This window comes from Theropithecus gelada, chromosome 3 (genome assembly GCF_003255815.1).
Source record: "Theropithecus gelada isolate Dixy chromosome 3, Tgel_1.0, whole genome shotgun sequence".
NCBI classification, from domain to species: Eukaryota; Metazoa; Chordata; class Mammalia; order Primates; family Cercopithecidae; genus Theropithecus; species Theropithecus gelada.
Window position 1 is genome coordinate 28335867 of NC_037670.1, and position 25804 is coordinate 28361670.

The 25804-nt window shown below is 41.2% G+C and overlaps 1 protein-coding gene across 3 annotated transcripts in view; it reads left to right on the forward strand.

The window, feature by feature from the left end:
• The window catches only part of KCNE1 (potassium voltage-gated channel subfamily E regulatory subunit 1), a 62082-nt gene that overhangs the window by 24456 nt on the left and 11822 nt on the right, over positions 1-25804 (forward strand). Inside the window, exons 1-2 of one of the 3 annotated variants that reach the window (XM_025380056.1) lie at positions 24653-24720; positions 25512-25594. The exons of 1 other annotated variant lie outside the window; for it this stretch is intronic. The gene's annotated coding sequence lies outside the window, so the exon portion shown is untranslated. Of the gene's footprint in view, positions 1-24652; positions 24721-25511; positions 25595-25804 lie in introns of those variants that run through there. One more of the 3 variants, XM_025380057.1, reaches the window with a different exon arrangement.

Sequence of the window (25804 nt, forward strand, 5' to 3'; positions counted from 1 at the left end):
TATTGTGTTCTCAAACAGTAGGTCTTATTCATTCTTTCTAATTATTTTTTGTATGCATTAACCATCCCCATCTTCCCCCACCCACCAGCCCCCCACTAGCTTTCACAGCCTCTGGTAACTATCCTTCTACTCTCTATGTCCATGTGTTCAATTATTTTGATTCTTAGATCTCACAAATAAGTGAGAACATGCAATATTTGTCTTTCTGTGCCTGGCTTATTTCACTTAATATGATGTCTTCCATGTCCATCCACGTTGTTGCAAATGACGGGATCTCTTTCTTTTTAAGGGGTGAATAGTACTCCACTGTGTGTATGTACCACATTTTCTTTATCCATTCATCTGTTGATGGACACTTAGGTTGCTGCCAAATCTTAACTACTGTAAACAGTGATACAAAAAACATGGAAGTACAGTATCTCCTCAAGATATTGATTTCCTTTATTTTGGGTATATGTCCAACAGTAGGACTGCTGGATCATATGATGAGCACTTTTATCTATTCTCAACTTTATAAATGTTTTTCACTTAGTAAATGTTTACTAAAGTAAAAGAAAAGCATATTTATGATAATCTGATTATCAAACAATTTCTGGTCATGGTTAATATTCTTGTGGTTAACTTAAAGTTTCTGGGAAGAAATACTGGAGATTAAACTCAGGGATTGATTTTTTTTTTTTTTCCGTTTTTGTCCCTCTTTCCTAACAGTCTTCAAAGGAGAACGACCCATTTCCCAATTTACTTGTTAGGAGTCCCTAAACTCGGAGCATTGAGTGTGAGGCTTTGGAGATGCAGGTGCCTAAGCTTGGGTTTCAGGTTAATTGTGGTCTCAGATGCTGCCATCTAACCAATCTAAGAATCCCATGTTGGGCTGGAAAATGCGTCTGCAGAGTAGGGGATGGTATTTGCTGCTCAGTTCTTAGGTATGATATGCTGTGCCCCCCTAGCGGCACTCAGAGTTTCTCTTCCTAACTGACCGTGTTGGTTCCTATTTCACCATTGCCTGAAGCCACAGGGAAATGTTTCCTGTGTTTGAGAATTCAGTAACAATGATGGCTATGTCTCTTTTTCACCTGAAAAAGCTTCACCTACTTTGACATCCTCATATTATCAGACATTTTAACAGCATTTGCTTCAGTGAACCACCCCTTTCTTGTTGGGATTTTATCTTCCTAAGCTCTCTCTAGCTGCTCCTTTCAGTCTCCTGTTCTGCTTTTTTCTCCCAAGAGACTAAATATACAAATGAACAATGGCCACATGATATATAAATAGAACTGTGACTCACAGCTTGCAGCTACCTGCCAGGAACCCAACCCCTTTATCTACAACAAACAACCCAGGAAACCAGCCTGCTATAAGTCAGACCCATAGAAAGCCAGATTGCTATCTCTAGTAACAATTCAGGAAGTTAAACAACAATATCCATAACAATTGGTCCACAATGACCAGGACTTGATTAATAACTGACAGCTCCCCTAATTTTTGTCTTCACTTTAATTTTAGGACCAACCAGAGAAAACCAAATATGCATCCCTAGCCAATTCCATGGGACACCCTGCCCCTAATTAGCTCACCTAGGGCTTCGCCGTGCCAACAGACTCCCATCAGGGTGCACCTGAAGCCTTCACTTTCTTTCCACTGTGACAGAAAACAAAATTGCAGGACCCTAAACTCACTATGCCAAAGGGAAAGTTAAGCTTGGGAACTGAGTCATGCAATACTGCCTTTCTTTTGTTCTCAAATAGCTGTAATTTCAAAACTCTGTGTCATAACCTCATCCATAAGCCAGGTTCCCACAACGATAGGAGGCCACATATTTCCCCAGCTGGCCTCCTTCACAAATTGCTCACAAGGAAATTCTGTGTGAGCCCCTAAATCTTACAGGATACATATCCCCCCTATAAGCTAGCCCCGAAACTGAGTTCTGTTCAATCTCACCCTGAAAATGTCAATTACAAGCTTACCTTCACAGGTAAGAGGACAAGGACAAGACCAGAAATCATCCCTTCATCCACCCTGAGATAAATGCATCATTGACTTTTCCCCATACTCCCTCTTTTCACGTGTTTGCTTTATCTTATGTAAAATGTAGATTTACTGAGTGTTAATCAGAACCTCACAATAATGTTACCATTTGCCTCACTGCCCACCCTTCCTCCCTTTTTTCCCTCCTGTCTGTTCTTTCCCTTTTAAATACTGAATTCCCAAAACCCTCTTTGGAAAGCACAGGTCATAGATGTTCCTGTGACTTGAGTTTTTCCCAGGCACATTCTTGGCCTTGGCGAAATAAACCTCTATCAATCGAGACACCTGCCTCTGTCAGTTTTTGGTTAACATCACTATTAAACTTTCCCACTCCTGCCTTGGAGTCTCTACCAAAATGAAAGTGATGGTGGCGACTCCCTTGTTACAGTACACCCTGAATAAATAGCTTTTGTTTTCCTTATGTGGTTGGCCTTTATTATTTATGTTCCTGCTCCTCTGTGAAACTCTAACCATCCCAGGACTTGATCCTCAGACCTCTCTTCTCTAACTACCCTTCCTCCAGGGTGGGAGGTCCCACTGGGTCCCGTGGCATGAAGCAACATCGATATGCTCGTGACACCCAAGTGTGTATCTTTCCAGTCTGACTCCTCTTTGAGCTCCAGATTCAACATACCTGGTCGCAGTTAGACTTGGAGTTTGTTTTGTTGTTGTTGTTGTTGTTTTGAAATAAGGTCTTGCTCTGTCATCATGGCTTGAGTGCAGTGGCATAATCATAGCTTGCTGCAGCCTCAACCTCCCAGGCTCAAGCCATCCTCCTACCTCAGCCTCCCAAGCAGCTGGGACTATAGGCATTTGCCACTACAGCCAGCTAATTTTAAAAAAATTTTTGTGGAGATGAGGTCCCACTATGATGCCCAGGCTGGTCTTAAATTCTTGGGCTGATGCGATCCTCTCATCTCAACCTCCCAAAGTGCTGGCATTACAGGCATGAGCCACCTCACTAGGCCTAGACTTGGATTTTGAAAGGCATCTCAACCATGACACAGTCAAAAGACAAACTTCTTGATTTAACCCGCAACTTTGCTTTGTCAGCCCGGTTTCTCCACCATGCTTTCCACCCTAGTTAATGGTGCCAGCCTTCACACAGCTGCTCTCACCAACGCTGGCTGTTGTTGATTCCTCTTCTGGCCTCTTGGACTCCGCCATGTTCTTCAGAGCCATTTGGTGACTTCTGACACCTCTGCCTCAAAATGCTTCTCAGATCTGTTTCTCTCCTTCTTTCCCCTCTACAGTCAGACTGGTTCAAGCCCCATCACATCTCACATGGACCATGTGGGTACTCAGTGCATGCTATGGAGTGAATCAGCAGTGGGATTGTTTTCTCAATGACCTCCGATATCTGACTGTTCTCAGTGGTTCTAAAGAGTCCTGTCAGCAAATGTAATTTATCTTCAAGGAAACTTTGGGATTACATGTCATGAAAGACACGAGATTAACAAAGGGGACTGGTGAAATGCAAAGGTCATTAGTCTTCGAGTTAGAACCACTCTTAAAAGAAGCCAACGGTTTCCATTCTGCAAAGGATCTGTGGATTCATTCATCCTCAGCAACACATAGGACAAGTATTGATGGCAAAATGCTTGTTAATTCTCCTAGGCTGTTATTGCACTATACAATATTAATTATGTGTTCGTATAGAGCACACACTGGTGTGTGTGTGTGTGTGTGTGTGTACATATATATGTATTTCAAAACCAGAAACAGTTATAGAGAAATGTCATGGTTCCCCTTGTAGCTGAACCCAACTGTATCACAACTTAACATTTTGCAATATGTGTTTTGGATTTTTAAATATATATACATGAAACAGTATAGGCAGAAGTAGGTCAAGTGCGGTGGCTCACACCTATAATCCCAGCACTTGGGGAGGCCACAGCAGGTGGATCACCTGAGGTCAGGAGTTCAAGACCAGCCTAGCCAACATGGCGAAGCTCCATCTCTACAAAAAAATACAGGTGTGGTGGTGTATGCCTATATTCTGAGCCACTCAGGAGGCTGAGGCAGGAGAATCACCTGAACCCAGGAGGCAGAGGTTGCAGTGAGTCGTGATCACATGACTGCACTCCAGCCTGGGCAACAGAGTGAGACTCTGTCTAAAAAAAAAAAGAAAAGAAAAGAAAAAAGTGAGTCCCCCTCCTCAATTCCATTTTCTTTCCTCTCTTTGCAGAGATAACTGCTATCTTGAATTTGGTATTTATAATCTCAAGTGTGTTTTGATACTTAGGCTAAATTTTGTAAGGTCATAAATAAGAATATAGTTTGTTTTACAGAAGGTACACATTAAAAAGTAGTATATTTTAGTTATTATTTGACAAATTACTTTTTTAACATTCAACATTGCTTTATTTATTTTGAGATGGAGTCTTACTCTGTCACCCAGGCTGGGTGCAATGGCATGATCTTGGCTCACTGCAACCTCTGCCTCCTGGGTTCAAGCGATTCTCCTGCCTCAGCCTCCCGAGTAGCTGGGATTACAGGCGCTCACCACCATGCCCAGCTAATTTTTGTGTGTGTGTGTGTGTGTGTGTATATATATATATATTTATATATATATAATATATATATTTATATATATATATATATATTTTTTTTTTTTTTGAGACAGAGTCTTACTCTGTTGCCCAGAGCTGAAGTGCAGTGGTGAGATATTGGCTCACTGCAACCTCTGCCTCCTGGGTTCAAGCAATTCTCCTGCCTCAGCCTCCCAAGTAACTGGGATTACAGGCCCATGCCACCATGCCTGGCTAATTTTTGTATTTTTGGTAGAGATGGGGTTTCACCATGTTGGCCAGGCTGGTCTCAAACTCCTGACTGTGATCCACCCGCCTTGGCCTTCCAAAGTGCTGGGATTATAGGCATGATAATTTTTGTGTTTTTTAGTAGAGATGGGGTTTCACCATGTTGGTCAGGCTGGTCTCAAACTCCTGACCTCCGGTGATCCACCCACCCTGGCCTCCCAAAGTGCTGGGATTACAGGCATAAGCCACTGTGCCTGACCCTATTTTTTAATTTTTAAAATCAACATTGCTTTTTAGATTCATTCATGTTGATATACACAGTTCTGATTCATTCTTGTTTTTATCATTGAAGTTTACTGAATTGTACAGAAAAGTGCACAAGTGAGTGTCATTTCAATTAATTTTCATAAGTTAATACTTATTAATTTAAGGAAACAAAAATACAACCACCAACTGGATTTGAGATCAAATGTTAATAGTACCCCAGAAGCCCCCCACGTGACATTATCCAGTCAATGTCTATTCCGCTTCCCCAAACGAAATAATTTCCTAAGCTCTCACAGCATCGCTGCCAGTTTACAAACTCTATGAATGGAGTTGGAGCTTACAGGCTGTGTCTGCCTTCTTCTGCTCATTTTTATACTCAAGAGACTCTGCTTTTTTTATGTAGTAGTGAGCAGTTTGCTTATTTAAACTGTTTAAAATAGATTTTATTTGCTACAACAGTTTCAGATTTTTAGAAACATTGAGAAGATGGCACAGAGAGTTTCAATATACTTCACATCCAGTTTGCCCTATTATTGATATCTTACATTTTTGTATGTTACATTTGTTACAATGAAACAAATAATGATACGATATTAACGAAAGTTCATAATTTTGTTTTTCTTAAGTCTTTACTTAATGTCTTTTCCTTCTGTTCCAGAATCCCACATTAGATTTAGTTGTCATGTCTCTTTAGGCACCTACTGTCTGTGGCAGTTTCTCCGCCTTTCCTTCTTCAGATACATTGAGGGTTCCTAGGACTGCTTAGTTACTTTGTAGAGTGTCCCACTAATGGAATTTGCCTGATGTTTTTCTCATGAGAAAACTGGGGTTGTAGGTTATTGGGAGGAAAATCGCAGAGGTGAAATGCTGTTTTCATCCCATGATATCAAGCATACCTACTGTCGGCATGATTTATGAGTTAGCCTTGGTCGCCTGCCTAAGTGGCTCTTGTCAGGCTCCTCCACTGTAAATTTCCTCTTTTTCTCCCCTGTTCTATATTGTACACTTTGGGAGGAAGTCACTATGTACAGCTCACACTGAAGGAGTGAGGAGTTTGATCCTCTCTTCTTGAAGACAAAGTATCTATGTAAAATATATGGAATTCTTCTGTATGAGAGATTTGTCTCTGCTTCCTCATTTATTAATATATTTAATCGCTTATTTATATCATGCATATTTACTTTATACTGTAGGTTATAATCCAATACTCACTTTGTTACCACAAAGTGTTCCAGCTTTGGCCACTGGGAACTCTTTCAGGTGGCATCTGTGCTCCTTTGACTAACCCCATCGATGTTTTGTTTGGTTCTGTTTTGTTTTTGAGCACCTCCTTACTTTCTGGCACTAGCAGATGCTCTAGGCTCATCTTGGATACTTCCTGTCCCAGTCCTAGAATCAGCCATTTCTCCAAGGAGTCCTGGTTCCTTTAAGTGGAGAATAGTATTAGAAACCAAGGGCCGGGCGCGGTGGCTCACGCTTGTAATCCCAGCACTTTGGGAGGCCGAGGCGGGAGGATCATGAGGTCAGGAGATCAAGACCACGGTGAAACCCCGACTCTACTAAAAATACAAAAAATTAGCCCAGCGTGGTGGAGGGCGCCTGTAGTCCCAGCTACTCGGAGAGGCTGAGACAGGAGAATGGCGTGAACCTGGGAGGCGGAGCTTGCAGTGAGCCGAGATCGCACCACTGCACTCCAGCCTGGGCACAGAGTGAGACTCCGTCTCAAAAAAAAAAAAAAAAAAAAAAGAAACCAAGATGCGGTGCTGTGCACATTTGCTGTTACTGGGATGTCATTTCTTTCAGGCCCTCTCAGGGACAGAGCAAGAATATACATGTTTATATTAAATTATGAATATATGTGTATCTATAAATACTTCTATAGATAAACATCAGACTCTCTATTGTGCTAAATCTGAGTTCACACTACTATCTCCAACTCAAATCCGTCACCGCATGAATCATTCTTTCTCCTCCTGCTTCTTGATAAATGGCCACTCTGGTGGTGAGAAACCTGGCTTCTACCATCTGCCGTCCATTCATGTAATTGTTCCAATCCAGTATACATACGTGGCAATATCAGAATTATTAACCGGTATCCCTGTGGGAAACAATTTTATCAACTAGAGTACAGTGCTCACATGCAGTTCCCTTTGCCTTTAGTCTTATAGACCGCACTCATTTCCAAAATACTTTGGTCAATATCTCTTCCCCTCCCTGACCCATCCCTTCAGTGAGACTGCTTCCTACCTTTGTAATACAGTTAAATTCTCTGGTCATGGTCTGCATTGTCTCCTGGGATCCCCCAACCTTTTAAATGATTTTTCCAAATTTGCATTCATTAAGGTTCACGCTTTGTTCCATAGGTAATGCAACCCAATATCTTATATCCATAATTTTAATAATTCTACCGCCCTAAAATTTTACATTACAATAATCTTACTGCCCTAAAAATCCCCTGCACTTCACCTATTCATCCTCTACCCTCCACCTTAACCCTGTAACTCACTGATCACTTTACAGTATTTACAGTTTTGCATTTTCCATACTATTATATAATTGGAATCATATAATATGTAGCCTTTGCATACTGACCTCTTTCACTTAGCAGTATGCTTTTAGGATTGCTCCATATCTTTTCACAGCTCAATACTCATTTCTTTTTGTTGCAGAATTATATTCCACATTCCACTGTATAGATGTACCACAGCTTGTTTATTCATTTAGCTGTTGAACAGAATCTTAGTTGCTTCCAGTTTTTGGCAATTATGAATAAATCTGCTTTAAACATTTACATGCAGATTTTTTAATGTGAACATAAGTTTTCAAATCAATTGGATAAGTATCTAGGAGCACAACACATGAATTCTGTAGTAAGACTATATTTAGTTCTGTAAGAGGCAGCCAAACTGTCTTTCAAAGTGGCTGCACCATTCTGCATTCCCACCAGCAATGAACGAGAGTTCCCATTGCTCTGCATCTCTGCCATCATTTGGTATTGTCAGGTGTTTGGATTTTAACCATTATTATAGGTGTGTAGTGGCATCTTGCTATTGTTTTAAGTTGGAACTCTCTAATGACAAATTAATTATTTATTCATTTGTTTATTTATTTTAAAGATGAGGTCTCACTATGTTGTCCAGTCTGGAGTGCAGTGGCAATTCACAGGCACATCATAGCCTACAATAGCTTCGAACTCCTGGTTTCAAGGAGCCCTCCTGCCTCAGCCTTCTGAGCAGCTGGTGCTGCTGTGCCCAGCCATAAATTATGATGGACATCTTTTTATCTGCCATTCTATGAATCTTCCTTGGTGATGTGTCTCTTCAGATTTTTCCCCCATTTTAAAATTGCATTACTTGCTTTCTTGTTGTTTTAAGAGTTGTGTATTGTGGATGCAAGTCCTGTATCACATAGGTGGTTTGCAAATATTTTCTCCCAGTCTGTGGCTTGTCTTTTGATTCTCTTAACAGTATTTTTCACAGAACATAATATTTTAATTTTAATCAAGTGTAACATAATTTTTTTTTTCATGAATCATGCTTTTTGGCATTGTATTTTAAAACTCATCACTAAATCCAAGGTTACATTGATTTTCTGCTTTTTTCTTTCTTCTAGAAGTCTTAAAGTATTGTATTTTACATTGAGATCCATGATCTATTTCAGTTAGTTTTTGTGAAAGGTGTAAGATCTGTGTCTAGATTTGTTTTCTTGTACATGGCTGTCCAATTGTTACAGCACTGTTTGTTGAAAAGACTGCCCTCACTCCGTTGAATTGTCTTCGGTTCTTTATCAAAGATAGTTGACTATAATACAGTTGTGTGAGTCCTTTTCTGGACTGTCTATCCTGTTCCACTGACCTAAGTGTGTATTCTTTCACCAGTACTGTGCTGTCTTTCTTGCTGGAGCTTTGTATTAAGTCTTGAAGTCAGTAGTGTTAGCCTTCAACTCTGTTCTTCAATATTGTATTGGCTATTTTATGTCTTTTGCTTTTTCATATAAACTTTAGAATCAGTTTGTTGATATGCACAAGCTTGCTGAATTTGGGGAGATTATGTTGAATCTATAGATCAAGTTACAGCAAATTGTCTCTTAAACAGCATTGAGTCTTCTAATTCATGGACATGAAATATCTCTCCATTTATTTTCTTTTGATTTGATTTCTTTCATCAGAGTTTCATAGTTTTCTGCATATAGATCCTGTATGTGTTTTTGTAGATTTGTACCTGAGAATTAATGTCTTTCTTTGGGACTATTGTAAATGATATTGTGTTTTTAAATTTGTATTTCTTATTGTTCATTGATAGTATATAAGAAAGCTATTGGCTTTTCTATACCAACCTTGTATTCTGCAAACTTGCTATGATATAATCACTATTATGGACTGAATTTGTCCCTCCACAAATTTCATGTGTTGAAACCCTAATCTCCGGTACCCTAGAATGTGACTGTATTTGGAGACAGGGACTTTAAAAAGGTAATTAAGTTAAAATGAGGCCTCTAGGGTGGACCCTAATTCAATCTGACTGGTGTCCCTCTAAGAAGATGGGACAAACACAGAGAGACACCAGGGATTTTCACACACAGAGAAAAGGCCATGTGAGGACACAGCAGAAATGTGACCATCTGCAAGAGGAGGAGAGAGACCTCAGACAAATCAACCCTGCTGACACCCCGACCTTGAACTTCTAGCCTCCAAAACTGAGAAAATAAATTTAAAGTCATTTAACTCACCCAGTCTGTTGTATTTTGTTATTGGCAGTTCTAGCAAACTAATAAAATCACTTACTAATTCCAAGAAATTTTAGTTAATTCTTGGAATTTTCTAAATAGACAAACATGTCATTTATGGAAAAGACAGTTTTATTTTTTCCTTCCCAACTTGTATGTCTTTTATTTCCTTTTCTTGTTTTTAACACAAGCTAGAACTTCCAGTATAATGTTGAATAAGAGTTGTGAGAGGGGACATCTTGGTCTAATTTCTGATCTTAAGGAGAAAACATTCAGTTTCTCACCATCAAGAATGATGTTAGCTGTAGGTTTTTGTAGATGTGCTTTATGAAGTTGAATTCCTAGTTTGCTGAGAGTTTTCATCATGAATAGGTTTGGATTTTGTCATATGCTTTTTCTTCATCAATTGATATGATCATATGATTATTTGTCTTCAGCCTGTTGATGTGGTGGGTTCCATTAACTGATTCTCAAATGTTAAACCAGGCTTCCATACCTGAAATAAATCTCACTCGTTTGTGATGTATAATTCTTTATATACATTATTGTATTTGATTTGTTAATATTTTGTTGTGGATTTTTGCATCTACATTCATTAGAGACATTAGTCTGTATTTTGTCTTTATTGTAATGTCTGCTGTTGGTATTAGGATAATGTTAACCTCGTATAATGAATTAGAAAGTGTTTCCTCTGCTTCTATTTTCTGAAAGAGACTACAGAGAACTAATATCATTTATTTTAAAGGTGTTAGAATTTACCAGGGAAACCATGTTAGCTTGGTGATTTCTTTTTGGAAGGCTATTAATTATTGATTCAGTTTATCTACTAAATATGGGCCTATTCAGATCTATTTTTCCTTGCGTGAGTTTTGGCAGTTTGGGTCTTTCAAAGAATTGGTCCATTTCATCAAGGTTCTTCAAAATTGTGGGCATAATGTTATTTTCAGTATTTTTAAATGATAATTTTGATATTCATGTAATCAGTAGTGATGACTCTCTTTCATATCTAATATTGGTAATTTGTGTCTCCTGTTTTTTGTTCTTAGCCTAACTAGAAGTTTGTCAATTTTATTGATATTTTCAAAGAACCAGCTTTTGGATTTGTCGATTTTCTTCACTTATTTCCTATTTTTAATTAATTTTTCTTATTTCTTTTTTTTTTCTATTTGCTTTAGGTTTAAGTTGTTCTTCTTTCTCCAGTTTTCCATGCTGAAAGCTGATTGTTAATTTTAGAACTTTTCTCATTTCTAACATCTGCATTTAATGCTACAACTTTTCCTCTAAATACTGCTTTTGCTGCATCTCACAAATTTTGACAAGATATATTTTTATTTTCATTTAGTTTAAAATATTTTAAAATTTACCTTGAGATTTCTTCTTTGGCTTAGTATTATTAGGTGTATTGTTTAACCTCCAAGTACTTGGGGATTTTTCCCGCTATCTTTCTGTCACTGATTTCTAGTTTTCATTCCATTGTGGTCTGAGGGCAGACATAGGGTGATTTTGATTCTTCTAAATTTGCCAAGTATATTTTATGATGCAGAATGTGGTCTGTCTTGGTGAGTGTTCCATGTGAGCTTGAGAAGAATGTGTACTCTGCTGTTGTTGGATGAAGTTTTAGATGAATTAGATCCAGTTGATTGATGGTGCTACTGAATTCAACTATGTTTGCACTGATTTTTAGCGTGCTGTATCTGTTTCTGTTAAATTGTGTTGAATGGTGGATTCATCTATTTCTCCTCATAGTTCTACCAACTCTGTAATGTTTCTATTTGTTACACTTGTCTATGTACCTATTATTTCTTATCCTTTTTAGATTAATGAAGTATTTTTCTTTGTTTCATATTTTCCCATTATTAATTATTTATACATTCTGTCATTATTTTAGTTAAAACATTAGGGATTACAGAATGCTCCTTGAATTATTAGAGTCTTCATTTTGCCTTCATTTTTAAACGATATTTTCATTAGGTATAGAGTTCTAGGTGGGTGGTTATTTTCTTTCAGCACTTTAAAGACGTCATTCAATTTTCTGTAGTATTCAATCTTTCTTTTGAGAAATGAGGTACAGTATCTATCTTACTGGTGATTCCTATATATCTTTTTCCTCTCTGCCTGATTTTAAGATTTTCTCTTTATTTTTTGTTTTCAACATTTTAATATGATGCACCTAAGAAAGTTTGATTTTTCTTAAAGTAATTTTGCTTGAAATTTTAAATACTTCTTTCACCCGTGGCTTCATTTTTAAAAATCAGTTTTGGAAAATTCTCAGTACCTATCTCGTCAAATATCACTTATGCTCTGTTCACTTTCTTCTGTACTTCTCAGCCTCTAACTGCACTTGTCTTAATCTTTTTCCTTACATCTCTTATACTCTTTTTTTTTTTTGTATTTTTCGTTATTTTTTTCTCTTGTGTTTCACCCTGAATATTTTTAACTGACTTACATTCTAATTCATAAATAATTTCTTCAGCTGTGTCTAATATGTTAGTAAATCCATCTATTGAACTGATACTTTTTACAGATTCCAGTTTTATGATGAAGCTCTATTTATTCATAAATTGACTTTGGAAGTTTATATTTTTTTCTGGAAAAATATACATCTCATTTAAATGTTCAAACTGTGTTCCTTGAGTAGCTTTTCATCTAGTAGCTCTTCTCTCCTTTTTCATTTTCATTTTTGCTAATTTTGTTTTTAAAATTTTGTTTAATCTACTTTCTTTAGTTTATTTCATATGTCTCCTTTGTTTTTTGAGTTAAACTTATTTTCTATCATTTTTCTTTTCAAAAATTCATTTAATGCTATCAATTTACCTCTAAGAACCATGTTAGCTGCATCCCAGAAACTTTCATATATAGTATTTTCTATGGCATTTAGTATTTTATGTTTCTAAAATGTTTTCTTCTCTAACCAATGGGTTAAGTAGACATGTACTTGGTTGTTGGTTTTCAGATATGTGAAGATTTATTGACCACAAATTTATTGCTGATTTATAACCTAACTGCATTTTGATCATAGAGTCAAGCGTGTATGTAAAACTAGTATTTAAAATGTTGTTGAGACTTCTTTCATGACCTAGTACATGACCAAACTGTAAAAAATGTTCCATGAACACTTGCTAAAAAAATGTATATTGTCTATTGGTTGGGTGTGGTGTTCTCTCTCTATATATATTTAATGAACTTTGTTAATTTCATTACTGAAATATTCTATATGCTTACTATGTTGGGGTGGGCAGATCTATCAGTTGCTGAGAGAAACGTGTTAAACGTCTCCCTACAACTCAGTTCCCCTTAAGGGAATTGATAAGATAGATAAATATATCAATGTCTTATAAATCTGCCCAGATTGTTTTATATTTGTTGAGTCTGTATAGTTAATTACATACCCATAATTGTAATATCTTCCTAGCAGATTGTTTCCTTTTATTAAATTGAGTGATCTTTGTATACTATTAATCAACTGAATTTTTACTTTGTCTTATGTTAATATTGTTACCTTAGATTTCTGTGGGTTAGCCTTTGCTTAGTATTTTTTAACAACTTAATTTTCAACTTTTCAATTTGGTTTTATTTCAAATGTATATCTTGTAAGCAGCATACAATTAGATTTTATTTTGTTATTCAGTGTAGTCATTCTAGTCTTTTGTGTGCTTACTCTATTTAAAGATATTATGATTATTGATGTACTGGCATATATTTTTATCATGTTACATTTTGATTTCTATTTAACAACTTTTTCTCTTAAAGTATTTTTCCCTCCTATTTCTCACTGGTGTAAGAAAACATTATACATTCCCTTTTATTTATATCAAAGAAAATAACTTTGCTGCTTTGCAACTTGTAGATTACTTATATCCTTTTTGTAATTATCTAAAATTTTAGCATACTTAGTAAACTATGAATTTCATACAAAATCTCTAGTTGTTAAATATTTCTGTCTTCTTCCCAATCACATCAAGGACTCAGAAAACTGTCTTAATCTATTGAACTTTCAACCATTTAACTCATCTTATTCTTTAAAAAATTCCAAAACTAATTATTATTATTTTGTGAATTTAATGGCTATTAAAATGTTAACATTATTTATCAGTTTCAGTGATTATTATTCTTTCAAATTTTTAATTTTATTTTTAATTGACTATCATTTAATACTGATTTTCACACATTCCCTTCTGTCCTCTTTTCTTATGGCTGAAGTACAACCATTAGTATTAATAGGATACATTTTAGCAAATGTGAATTGTCTTTATCTATGAAATTCTGAAAATCTCTTTAGTTCGCCTTTTTATTTTGAAATGGTGGCTTAACTTGTTGTAATATTCTAAGCTTAATTTAGTGAGAAAGATTAGGCTTGTCAACAAATGGTACTGAAACAACTAATTTCTATATAAAAACATAATCCTAATCTTTCCTTTATCTTTTATAAAAAATTCAACTTGAATTGGATCATAAATTACAGGTACATTTGGTTACAAAATGCACAGATCAACCCATCATGTAGGTATTAAGCCCAGCATCCATTAGCTATTCTTTCTGATGCTGTCTCTCCCTGCTCCTTGACAGACCCCAGTGTGCGTTATTCCCCATCATGTGGCCATGTGTTCTCATCATTCAGCTCCCACTTATAAATGAGAGCATGCAGTGTTTGGTTTTCTGTTCCTGCATTAGTTTGCTGAGGATAACGGCTTCCAGCTCCATCCATGTCCCTGCAAAGGACATAATCTCTTTTCTTTTTATGGCTGCATAGTATTCCATGGTGCATATGAACCACATTTTCTTTATCCAGTCTAGCATTTAGGTTGATTTCATGTCTTTGCTATTATGAATAGTGCTGCAATGAACATATGCATGTATCTTTAGAACAGAATGATTTGTATTCCTATTATATATATATATATATAATAGAATGCTATATGTACCCAGTAATGGGATTGCTGGACCTAATGGTATTTCTGCCTCTAGATCTTTGAGAAATTGCCACACTGTCCTCCATAATGGTTGAACTAATTTGTACTCCCACCAATAGTGTAAAAGCATTCATTTTTGTATGCAACCTCACCAGCATCTGTTGTTTCTTGATTTTTTAATAATAACCATTCTGATGGGAGTGAGATGGTATCTCACTGTGGTTTTCATTTGCATTTCTCTAATGATGGGTGATGTTGAGCTTTTTTTCATTTGTTTGTTGGCTGCATGAATGTCTTCTTTTGAGAAGTATCTGTTCATGTCATTTCCCCACTTTTTAATGTTACAAAATGCTTCTTTAGCTCATCAAAGTTCATTATTACCCACCTTCTGAAGCCTACTTCTGTCATTTCAGCCATCTCAGCCTCAGCCCAGTTCTGTGCCCTTAATGGAGAGGTGTTGCAGTCATTTGGAGGAGAAGAGGCACTCTGGCTTTTTGAGTTTTCATCGTTTTTGTATTGATTCTGATCTTTGTGGGCTTATCAACCTTTGATTTTTGAGGTTGCTCACCTTTAAATGAGGTTTTCCTTGTTGATGTTATTGGTGGTGCTTTCTGTTTGTTTGTTTTTCTTTTATCCGTCAGGTCACTCTTCCATAGGGCTGCTGTGGTTTGCTCAGGGTCTGCTCCAGACCCTAGTTGCCTTGGTTTTTCCCATACCTGAAGGTATCACCAGTGAAGTCTGCAAAACAGCAAGATGGCAGCCTGCTCCTTTTTCTGTGAGCTCCATCCCAGGGATGTACTGACCTGTTGCCTGCCTGATCTCTCCTGTAGGAGGTGTCTGGAGACCCCTATCGAGAGGTCTCACCCAATCAGGAGAAACGGGACCAGGGGCCCACTTAAAGAAGCAGTCTAGCTGCTTTTTGGTAGAGCAGGTGTAGCGGGTGTGCTGCGTTGAGGGGACCCTTCCTCGTTCAGACCGCCTGAACTCTCCAGAGCCAGCAGGCTGGAAAGACTGAGTGCACTGAACTGCAGCGACGTTGGCCACCCCTTCCCATAGGGGTCCCCGTCCCAGGAGAGAGCAGAGTTTTGTCCACATAACCCTGGCTGGAGCTGCTGAAATTCCCACAGGGAGGCCCCACCCAGTGAGAAGGATTGGATCTGGGTCCCACTTAAAGAAGCAGTGTGGCCACGATCTGGCACAGCGCCTGTGCTACGTTGTGGGAGACCCCTCCTCGTCTGGACTGCCTGGACTCCCCGGAGCTGGCAGGCGAGAATGGCTGAGTCAACTGAACTGCAGAGATGGTGGCTGCCTCTACCCACGAGAGCTTGGTCCATCTCAGGCTGACTCCAGGCTGTCACCACTGGCTGGCAGAAATTCCAGTGGGCCTGAACTTGTGAAGTGCTGTGTAAACGGGGCCTGGAGAGCAATGCTGTTTGGCTCCCTGGATTCAGCTGTCTTCCTAGGGGAATATATGAGTGGATCCCCTGCCTTGCTGGGATTCCTTAGGCTGGAGTATGTAAAACTCCAGGGCCTTTGTGTGTGCCTGAGTAGCGGCTCTGCCGTGACTCTGCACAGCTCTGTGTGTCTGACCCAAGGCCCTGGTGGCACGGGCTCATGACGGGATCTCCCGATCTGCGGGTTGCAGAGATCCATGGGAGAAGCATGGTTTTCCAGGTGGTGTCGCAGTCACTCACCACTTCCCTTTGCTGGGGTTGGGGGTTCCTTTGGCTCCGTGGCGCTCTCGGGTGGACCGTTTTCCCAGTCTGCTTTTCTTCATCCTCCATGGGTCTAGTTGTCTGCCTAGTCAGTCCGAGTGGGACTGAGAATCTGGATATTTTAGTAGAAGGTGCTGAATTCACTGGCAGTTTTCATTCCTCTCCATGAGCGCCGCGGACTGCAGCTGCATCTAATCGGCCATCTTGGCCCCTCAGCCTTATTTTTCTAAAAGCTTGGTCTCTAGGCAGCAGTGAGGCGCTATGACTTTCTTTCGGGGCCCCACCCTAGTTCCTGACTTTAAGCAAGTACTTGGTTCCTGTCTGCCATCTTGGGCGGGACGTCTTGGGATTGCCCAGCAGAGGCCAAACTCCCTGCTGATTTTAGACAAAGAGCCCAGTAGGTCAGACGCTTCTGGCAGTGTCTCTTCTGCTTCTGTTAATCCAGACATCCCTTTTTAGCTTTCTATTTTTATACCTGCCTGTCATGGCTTTGTGTTCAGAGCTGAGAGATGGATCAAAGCATGAACTCATTGAGCTGTCTTGCCCAGAATGTTCTTCCCTATCTTTCTTATTTTCAATTCACTGCCTTGTTGCAGAGGGATTTAAAGAAGCTATTTTACTTCATCACACTGACACTGAGTCAAACAGAGCGGGCATTCTTCTCATCTGAGTGACAAATGAGATAAACAAGAAATAAAGAGCTCAAAGTACTTCAGCTCAGGTTTAGTAGATGGAAGGCTAGCTGCAAACCCCAATCTCAGTTTAGTCTTTGGGTCACTCTTCTTTCCAAGAGAAATGGGACACTGAGCAATCATGGCATTTATCAAAGACAATTCCCTTGCCTAGTTACCCATTGCTTATGATTCTTTGGGCATCTTGTGATTTCTAGAAGGACAAATCAGAGGAGAAAATGTCTGATCTTTCATGGCAACAGATTTTAATTTAGATACTGTCATTCACACTTATTCCTGCTGCTTACCTTCCTAGTCCAAATTTCCAGGCCCTAACATTCCACTGAATTCAATTAGACTGATGAAATGTTCACTTAGCTCTGTTGTGCTCAGGCACCCCCAGGTGGTACAATGTGGTTTACAATTAGTCCAGGAAGTGGGGGATCCCCCAAATCATGCATAGATGAGTAACCAGTTATCCACATGAGAAATACCTGTGAACCCCTTTTTATGTACCAGGCAACTTTCTGGTCACAGTAGAGAGCTGAAAGGCCAATCATTTGATGGAACCTGTTCCTTGGGAGCTTATAGCATAGAAAAGCTGATGTGGTCATCAATGGCCAACATGTGAGGTGGAAAATGAAGTAGAAAATGGACCACCCAAAGACAGATGGAAGAGGGTCTGACTAGGTTAGGAAATCAGCCTGGAAATGTGTCAGATTCCTAGAAAAAAATTGATCCAGGCTGAGCTTTGGTGGGGGCCTCAGGGATGAAAAAAGAGGAATAGTTCTAAGAGCAATGTGGATCCCAAGGCAGTAGTCAGAGGGGCCACCTTGCTGCTGTTGGAGTCTATACATCTGTCCCAGCAGGCAGAGATCACTTCTGCCGGGAAGTCTTTGGAGATATGGGTGGGGTGCTCTGCATTGTGGGCAATTCTGGACATGCATTTGATTCATGCCCTATACCCTATCCATATAGGGACTCAGTAAATACTGAATTGAACTGACTAGACATCAAAGGCTTATTGAGAAAAAACTTAAGAAAAGGGGTCTAAGTTCAGATTAGATCATTACTTAGAATAAGGATTCAATTTGAAAATCATGGTTGTCATCAAAATATTTTATACTTAAGCATTTTTTTTGAAATTTGCTTTTCTAAAAATTTCATTTGAATATGTTTCCTCTCGTCCTTCTTTGAGTCATGCCAGACACCACCTCTGTTATATCCATTTATTCATTTAATGCCCATAGAGGACCATGCCAACCCACATCCATCCAGACTTCCAGGCCTAAGGTTCTGGTTGAAACGACACAGAAACCTTGGCAATGGCTACGGACCGTCCTGTTTCTAGAAAGTGACCTTCACACACATTCCCACAAAGGTTGCCTGTGCTTGTTTTAAATTCAGGGTTACCAATGTCCTTCCATTTCAGGGACTTCAGTCACAAGAGTGCTTCTATGTTATCAGGAATTGGAGGTACACCAAAATAATATCAAATATGCAAGGAACTAAAGAGATGCTAATCTCATTCCTGCATCTCCTGGTTCTCTGACTGGGTAAAACACTCAGCATATTGTTACCTTTGCAATTTAAAAATCCACAGCATTTAAAAGGATTATACCTATGTCTGCGTAAACTAGGTTGATTGAGGTTTAAAAAAAACATAAAGGCAATGTTTATCTTTAAATGTCAAACATTGTGCGAGAAGATTTAGTGTTTTTTCCTACCCATGAATAACATTCCAGACTGTAATTAATTTATCCATGTTCCTATCAGCACAGCATTATTCTGGGACAAAAAGCAGGTGGGGAGTGACAGAGGGGGTGGGAACATTGTTATTTCTTTCGGAAAAGCTTTCTTAATTGGATTTGTGCTCTTTTCATAACAATGTGAAGGTTGTGGTTATTTGTCAACTGCGAGGGCAGTTGTAATGCCCGAACCTGTGGGTCTATAGCCAACTGCATCTCATCTTCCCTGGGTGACTTGAGGGTGCTGTGAATTAGTGCCAATGACCCCAAGACCTGGGCAGAGGCAGCCTAAATGACCACATTAATGGACAGTCTTACTATCCACCAGTCAGGCAGCATTCAGTGGCATTTTTTGGGCACAGTGCACAGTAGAGACCCATGAAATTGATGCTATGCAGTTGAGTTTGTCTAATGGAAAAAACAGTCCTTCCCCTAAATCAGGGGTTCCTAATGTGGCAGCCACCAATTGCCAACATATCAGGGGTCTAGAGAGCTCTTGAATTGTAGAACAAATGTTGCACATGTGTGCATTGGGGTGGGCGGGGGCAGGATGGTGGAGGAGAACCATAGTTTTTTCTCAAATTCCCAAGAAGAATCTGAAAAAATTAATAACCATTGCTCTAAAATGATAAACAGAACATACATAGCTGACATAGCCAAAAAGCACTTGCAACACAACTAATTAGCAAGGTCAAAGCAATTCAATGAGGAAAGGAGTTCTCAGGTATGCCAAGGGAAGAAACAGCCGGGTAAGGCGCTTTGCGGAAAGTAGGTCCTGGAACAGAGTGACAAACCCTACACCTACAGAACCAGGCAGGCCGTTCAGCACAGGAGCCTGCTGAGTGTCCTTGTGGAGGAGAATGTGGAGTAGTGAGGCCTGTGGTAAACTCTGGTTTGCGTTTTGTATAGGAAGCTGACAGCGTCAGCATCAGTTTCTGCCAGTTGGCTACTCTGCCAAAAGTGGGCATGATGTTTCTAGATCCCCTGAATTTTGTTGAATATGAGAGCTCTCAATTCTTAAATCTTAAAAGTGAATTCAAAATTAAACAAATAGACCCTATGCCTAGAGGCTCAGAGCTGGTCAGGGTGCCCATTCTCAGACCTTTGCTGGGGGCTGAGGTTTGAAAAAGTCCTGGGTCCCGTTCAGTGGCAGGCATCAGCCTGTGCTGTGTAAAGCTGGAAACAGAGGCTAGACCCATGAAGAAGGGTCTGGAAGGGGGAAAGGTGAGTCATGTACAACGAATGGAGGCACCTTGGTTGCTGGTCTAGAAGCTCCGCTAGAGGGGCAGAGTAGTGGGGAATGAAGTTGGTGAGCTGGAACATCCTGCAGGGCTCCAAACAGGTTGTGGCTGGTTTCTTTTTGGAACCAGAGCAATCCTCTAGGAAGTCTTAGGAGAATGCCAGGAGGCTGCACACAGCACTTGGGAGGGACGCTTCTCACATATAGCACTTATTCCCAGGCAAAGAGAGTCCTGGGAGGAAACTGACACAGGCCACCTATGACCAAGCAAATCAGACAGGGAAATGTTGGTCAAAGAAGGGGGACAGAAGAGACTGGGGAGCAACAAATGGCTCTCATAAGATGTGGATGTGGTAAGCCACCGTGTGGGATGGGGACTGACCTGTGGACAGCACTGGGTGAGGGGGTTGATACACCAGGTAGCTGGGTGGGGTCTCTTTCATCATTCCATTCTCCATCACCTGTCACTGGGGGGGCAGGATGGGGACTTCAGGGCCCTTGCTCCCCTTAGACTTTCTCATGGGGGGGAAATATTTTGCTTTTAGCATAACAGCACTCAGTTTATGCTCTGCTGCTGCTAAAGATTGTTTGCCTTTAGGGGTGTGTCTTGCTGAAGATCCAGAAGCCCCAGGGAAATGAGAGTTGTCCCTGAGGATAGTAGAAACCATAGGGTAAAGGACTGAAAAAACAACAAAGGGCAAGGCACAATGGCTCATGCCCATAGCCCCGACACTTTGGGAGGCCAAGGCAGGAGGATCACTGGAGGCCAGAAGTTTGAGACCAGCCTGAGACTCCCGTCTCTACAAAAAAATTTTTTTATTAGCCAAGGCATGGTGATGCACAACTGTAGTTCCAGCTACTGAGGAGGCTGAACTGGGAGAACGTCTTGAGCCAGGAGTTCGAGGTTGCAATGAGCAATGAACGCACCACTGCACTCCAGCCTGGGCAGCGAGTTAGACCTTGTCTAAGGAAAAAGAAAAAGGCAACAAAAGAGGGGCCAAAGGGCAAGGAATGTCCCCAGGCTAACACAGGGGCATCTGGACACCAACTGAAGGGCAGTCAGAGGGAAGAGTAAAGAACTGTGCACATGACCCTGCATACTAGATGGGTTACACTGCAGATCTGTCCTTTCTGGTAACAGGCTGAGCTTTTCTTCCTCCGTTATCCCATGAGCAGAGTTAGGAACAAAAGCAGGACATTCAGCTTTCAAGTTAAGACTTGAGATTTTCCTAAGAAAGGATGAGAAGTGGCTGGAGCTTTGGCTTTGAAGTCACATGCACTGAGGTGGAAGCTCATGGAAAATGAAGATAAACCCACTGAGAGGGGCAGGGAGCCATGCTCACCACCCCTCTAGCAAAGGGACCAAGAGAAAAAGAGGAAGGAAGAAAGAGAAATAGAGACAGAAGTGACCCAAGGACTATATAGGCTATGGTTCTGTTATCATTATTTCAAGATCAATCATACCTATAAAATGGAGAGAGGCGAGAATGAATGAGTGAAGGGAGAAGGAAGAAGAAAAAAGGGAAAAAAAGAGGAAACCATTTCAAGTTCATCAAGGATTACAAAATACACTCTTTCTCATCTGTAATCATGTCTTATCGTTTCAAAAAGAAAATAACAACCACAGAATGATCATAATAAAATAATTCATCATATGTGAGATAGAGAGGAAGAGGAGACATAAGAACAGCATCACTTACATAAGCCTTTAGTTTCTGGCAGTGCTTCCATTCATACTGTCTTCACCGTAACCAGGTGACAGGTGGGCAGGCATTGCTCCACATTCCGATGGGAATAATGCTCCCTCCAGCTGATCTGGGCTGCTCCACACATTTACCTGGTCTATAAATTGTTACTAAGAGGGTTACACATCAATGCTTGGTGGGACAGGCCTTTTGCTTCAATCCATTATCCATTTGGAGAGGTAGGCAGGAGGATACTGTATATGTACAGCATGACCTTGAGGCGAAAAATCCAGGGAATTTTCACATAAAGTTTATGTAATTTTTCTTAAATATCAAAGTACATAGAGTTTGATATGGTTTGGCTGTGTCCTCACCCAAATCTCATCTTGAATTGTAATCCAAATTGTAATCCCCACGTGTTGCAGGAGGGACTTTGTGGGAAGTGATTGGATCATGGAGGCGGTTCTTCCATGCCATTCTCATGATAGTGAGTGAGTTCTCACGAGATCTGATGGTTTTATAAGGGGCTTTTCCTTCCACTTTGCTCTGCACTTCTCTCTCCTGCTGCCGTGTAAAGAAGGACGTGTTTGCTTTGCTTTCGGCCATGATTGTAAGTTCCTGAGGCCTCCTCAGCCATGCTGAACTGTGAATCAATTAAACCTTTTTTCTTTATAAACTACCCAGTTTCAGGCAGTTCTTTGTGACAGTGTGAGAACAGACTAATACAGAGTTGTTGCAAAACAAAAAAGGAAGGAAAACATGAAGTAGCATAAATAAGATAATAAATCCCCGATAGGCCCACCACTAATAGACAATGTTAACATGGTGGCGTGCTTCCTTATAGACTTTTGAAATATTGCCTGGCATCTCATATTTACAATTTAGGGCCTTGGGTTTTGTGGGGGATTTTGTTTTGTTTTCTGTTTTTGTATTTTTCACTCAGTATGATAATATAAAGATCTTCCCTGTTGGTTTTTTGTTTGTTTGTTTTGAGTCAGAGTTTCACTCTTGTCACCCAGGCTGGAATGCAATGGCATGACCTTGGCTCACTGCAACCTCTGCCTCCTGGGTTCAAGTGATTCTCTTGCCTCAGCCTCCCAAATACCTGGGATTACAGGTGCCCACCATCACGCCCAACTAAATTTTTGTGTTTTTAGTAGAGACAGGTTTCACCATGTTGGCCAGGCTGGTCTTGAACTACTAACCTCAGGTGACCTACCCGCCTTGGCCTCCCAAAGTGCTGGAATTACAGGTGTGAGCCACCATGCCCAGCTCCATGTTGTTATAAATTATTTGTAAACATTATTTTAAGGACTCCATATACTATTCTACTATGTAGAATAATATCATATGTACTATAATTACCTTTTTTTCTATTTTTACATGTTTAGATTCTAGTTATTGTAAGTAAAAATACAAAGAACTTTTACATGCATAAGGATTTTTTTACAGCTCTGATCCTTAGAATAAATAGATTTCAGTCTGGGGGCAGTGGCTCACCCCTGTAATCCCAGCACTTTGGGAGGCCTAGGCGAGTGGATCATCTGAAGTCAGGAGTTCGAGACCAGCCTGGCCAATATGGCAAAACTCCATCTTTACTAAAAATAACAAAAATTAGCAGGGCATGGTAGTGGGCACCTGTAATCCCAGCAACTCGGGAGGCTGAGGCAGGAGAATCGCTTGAATCTGGGAGGTGGAGATTGCAGTGAGCCGAGATTGCGCCATTGCACTCCAGCTGGGGCGACAGGGCGAGACTCCGTCTCAAAAAAAAAAAAAAAAAAAAGAATAAATATATTTCACACAGTGCAATTTCATGTCATAGGCTATGAACATTTCAGGACTTTCCAACGTGGCCGTGTGGGTTCATTGTGCACCCAGACTGCAGGGCAATGCTGGTTCTGCCTGGTGCACAGGATACATCGGTACACCCCTCGGAGAGCCTCCAATCACCCTCCTCCCCATGAGAACACCGAGGTCGAAGCCCAGGGAGAAGTGATCTGCCAAGGAAGACCATGGAGGCAGTGACGCTAGAGAGTATCTTCTAGCCCTAGGTCAGGAACCTGCTTCTGCGACCCACCTGCAGAGTAGGAACCTGGAGCCTGGACGCCATTCCCCAGAAGGTTCATGGGATTCTCTCTTGGGGACTGCCCCTTCTCACTCTTGCCTGCCAAACCCGTGAGCTACAGCTATGAAATTTGCTGGGAAGTCACCTGGATCATTGCACGGTTTGCTCCCTGGAAAAGGACGGCACAGACTGAAAAGCCCCAAGGACGTCAGAGTGTGCGCGCCAAGGCTCGGGTGCCTCCAGCTACTGCCTGCCACTCCGGTCCCCCTCCTGTCTAGTCCACAGCTGCACCCCCAGCTCAGGGCTGCACACTCAGTAAGTAGGTGCTTCATAAATGTTTGCCGAATAGATGTGTGGCCACAGCTGAGGTGCGGGACGAGGCTGAAAAGAGTGGTGAGGGGCAGCGGTTGAGCCGTCTTTGGAGTGATTATGTTCAGAGACATTTGAAGGCTGTCACGTCCGAGGGTGGGGCGTCTCCCAGACGGCCTTTCTCCTGGCTGCAGTAGCTTCCTCCCTGGCAACCTCAAACTCCCGCAGGAAGGTAGGTAGATCTGTCGGTGGGTCGGCTTTCTCGATCCTAATGCAGACATTCTGCCGGCCTTGAGCCTCTCCAACAGGATCCAAAGCGCTTCCTCACACGCGGAGGCGCTGGTCTGGGGTGCAGGGTGCGGAGGACCCGGCTGGGCCGGGGCTGGTCTGGGGTGGTCCCGGGGGACCCTGGGCTGGGCCGTGAGTGTAGGCGGAGTGGGGCGGGACGCCTGGCGGCTCTGGGAGGCCCCGCCTGCCCCAGCTCCTCGCGCAGCGCTCAGGCCCTTAGAAGGTGCCGCCCCGGGGCTGGGCTGTCGGTGGCCTCAGCGCTCGGCAGGCGCACACTCAGCTCCACACCCGGCTCTCCGCATCTCAGACCCGGGTAAGTCAGGGGCTCCCACCTCTGCGGCCCTCTCCCGGGGCGCAAGTGGCCTAGTCGGGCAACTCCGGAGGCCCCTGGAACCTGCGTCTCCGGACGCGCAGCCGGCGCGCTCCAGGCTGGAAGCGCCGAGACCCCCGGAGTGGGAGACTGGGTAGGATGATCAGCCTCTTCCCTCCTTTCCTTCTGCCGTTCTCATTTACTTACACAACAAACGCATAGGAAAGCATCTCACCAACATAGAATAACGAAAACATTTCTCCATTATTAAGTTATGGACCTTCTTGTATAATATTTGGAAAACACTGACATGCAACTTTCAAAAGAAAAGAAAGTCAAAACCACTCACGGGGCCTGAGTCCCCATTGTTTTTCAAAGACCTTCAGCTTTTTTGGGGGACCAGCTCTTGGGCCTTGACATCTCCCTGAGGAAAGGGCATGGGACGCGGAGAACATTACTGATATCTGATCTTGATTGTGGTCATGGGAAAAGTGGGAAACTTTAGAAGAAAGTTGACTAAGTAGCAGAGACGTGCGCATGTGCCCAAATCTATTACATAATACTTTGCCCCCCGGATTTGTCCATTGCTCTATGTGAATTGACCGTTCATTTGAGTCCACATTTAGATTAAGAAGGAGGTTCCAACTCCATTAAAGAAGGATCTTGTCAATAACCATAGCTATCATTTATGGTCCAGGTGGTGGGGACTTTGCTGAGTTCACAAAGTTGCTTAAATTCAGCCGTGACTCATATTTACAATGACCCGGCAAAACCCCTCTGCTTTCTCTGGCCAGTTTCACCCAATCATCAGGTGAGCCGAGGATCCACTGGAGGAAGGCATTATCTGTATCCAGAGGAAATAGTCAAGGATATTCAGGTAGGACCTGCTTTTGACAGGTTATTGGAAAATGAATTGTTTTGAAATAAAGCTCACTTAGAGGGCATCAGAGGGCCTCATTGCTATCTTCTTAAATCTCTGAGGGTGAGACAGCTTCTGTGTGGTTTCGGGCTTTCTGGTAGTTGAAAGGAACACTTATTATTCATGTGTTCATGCATGCCTGCCTGCATTCACTGAATGTTTATTGCG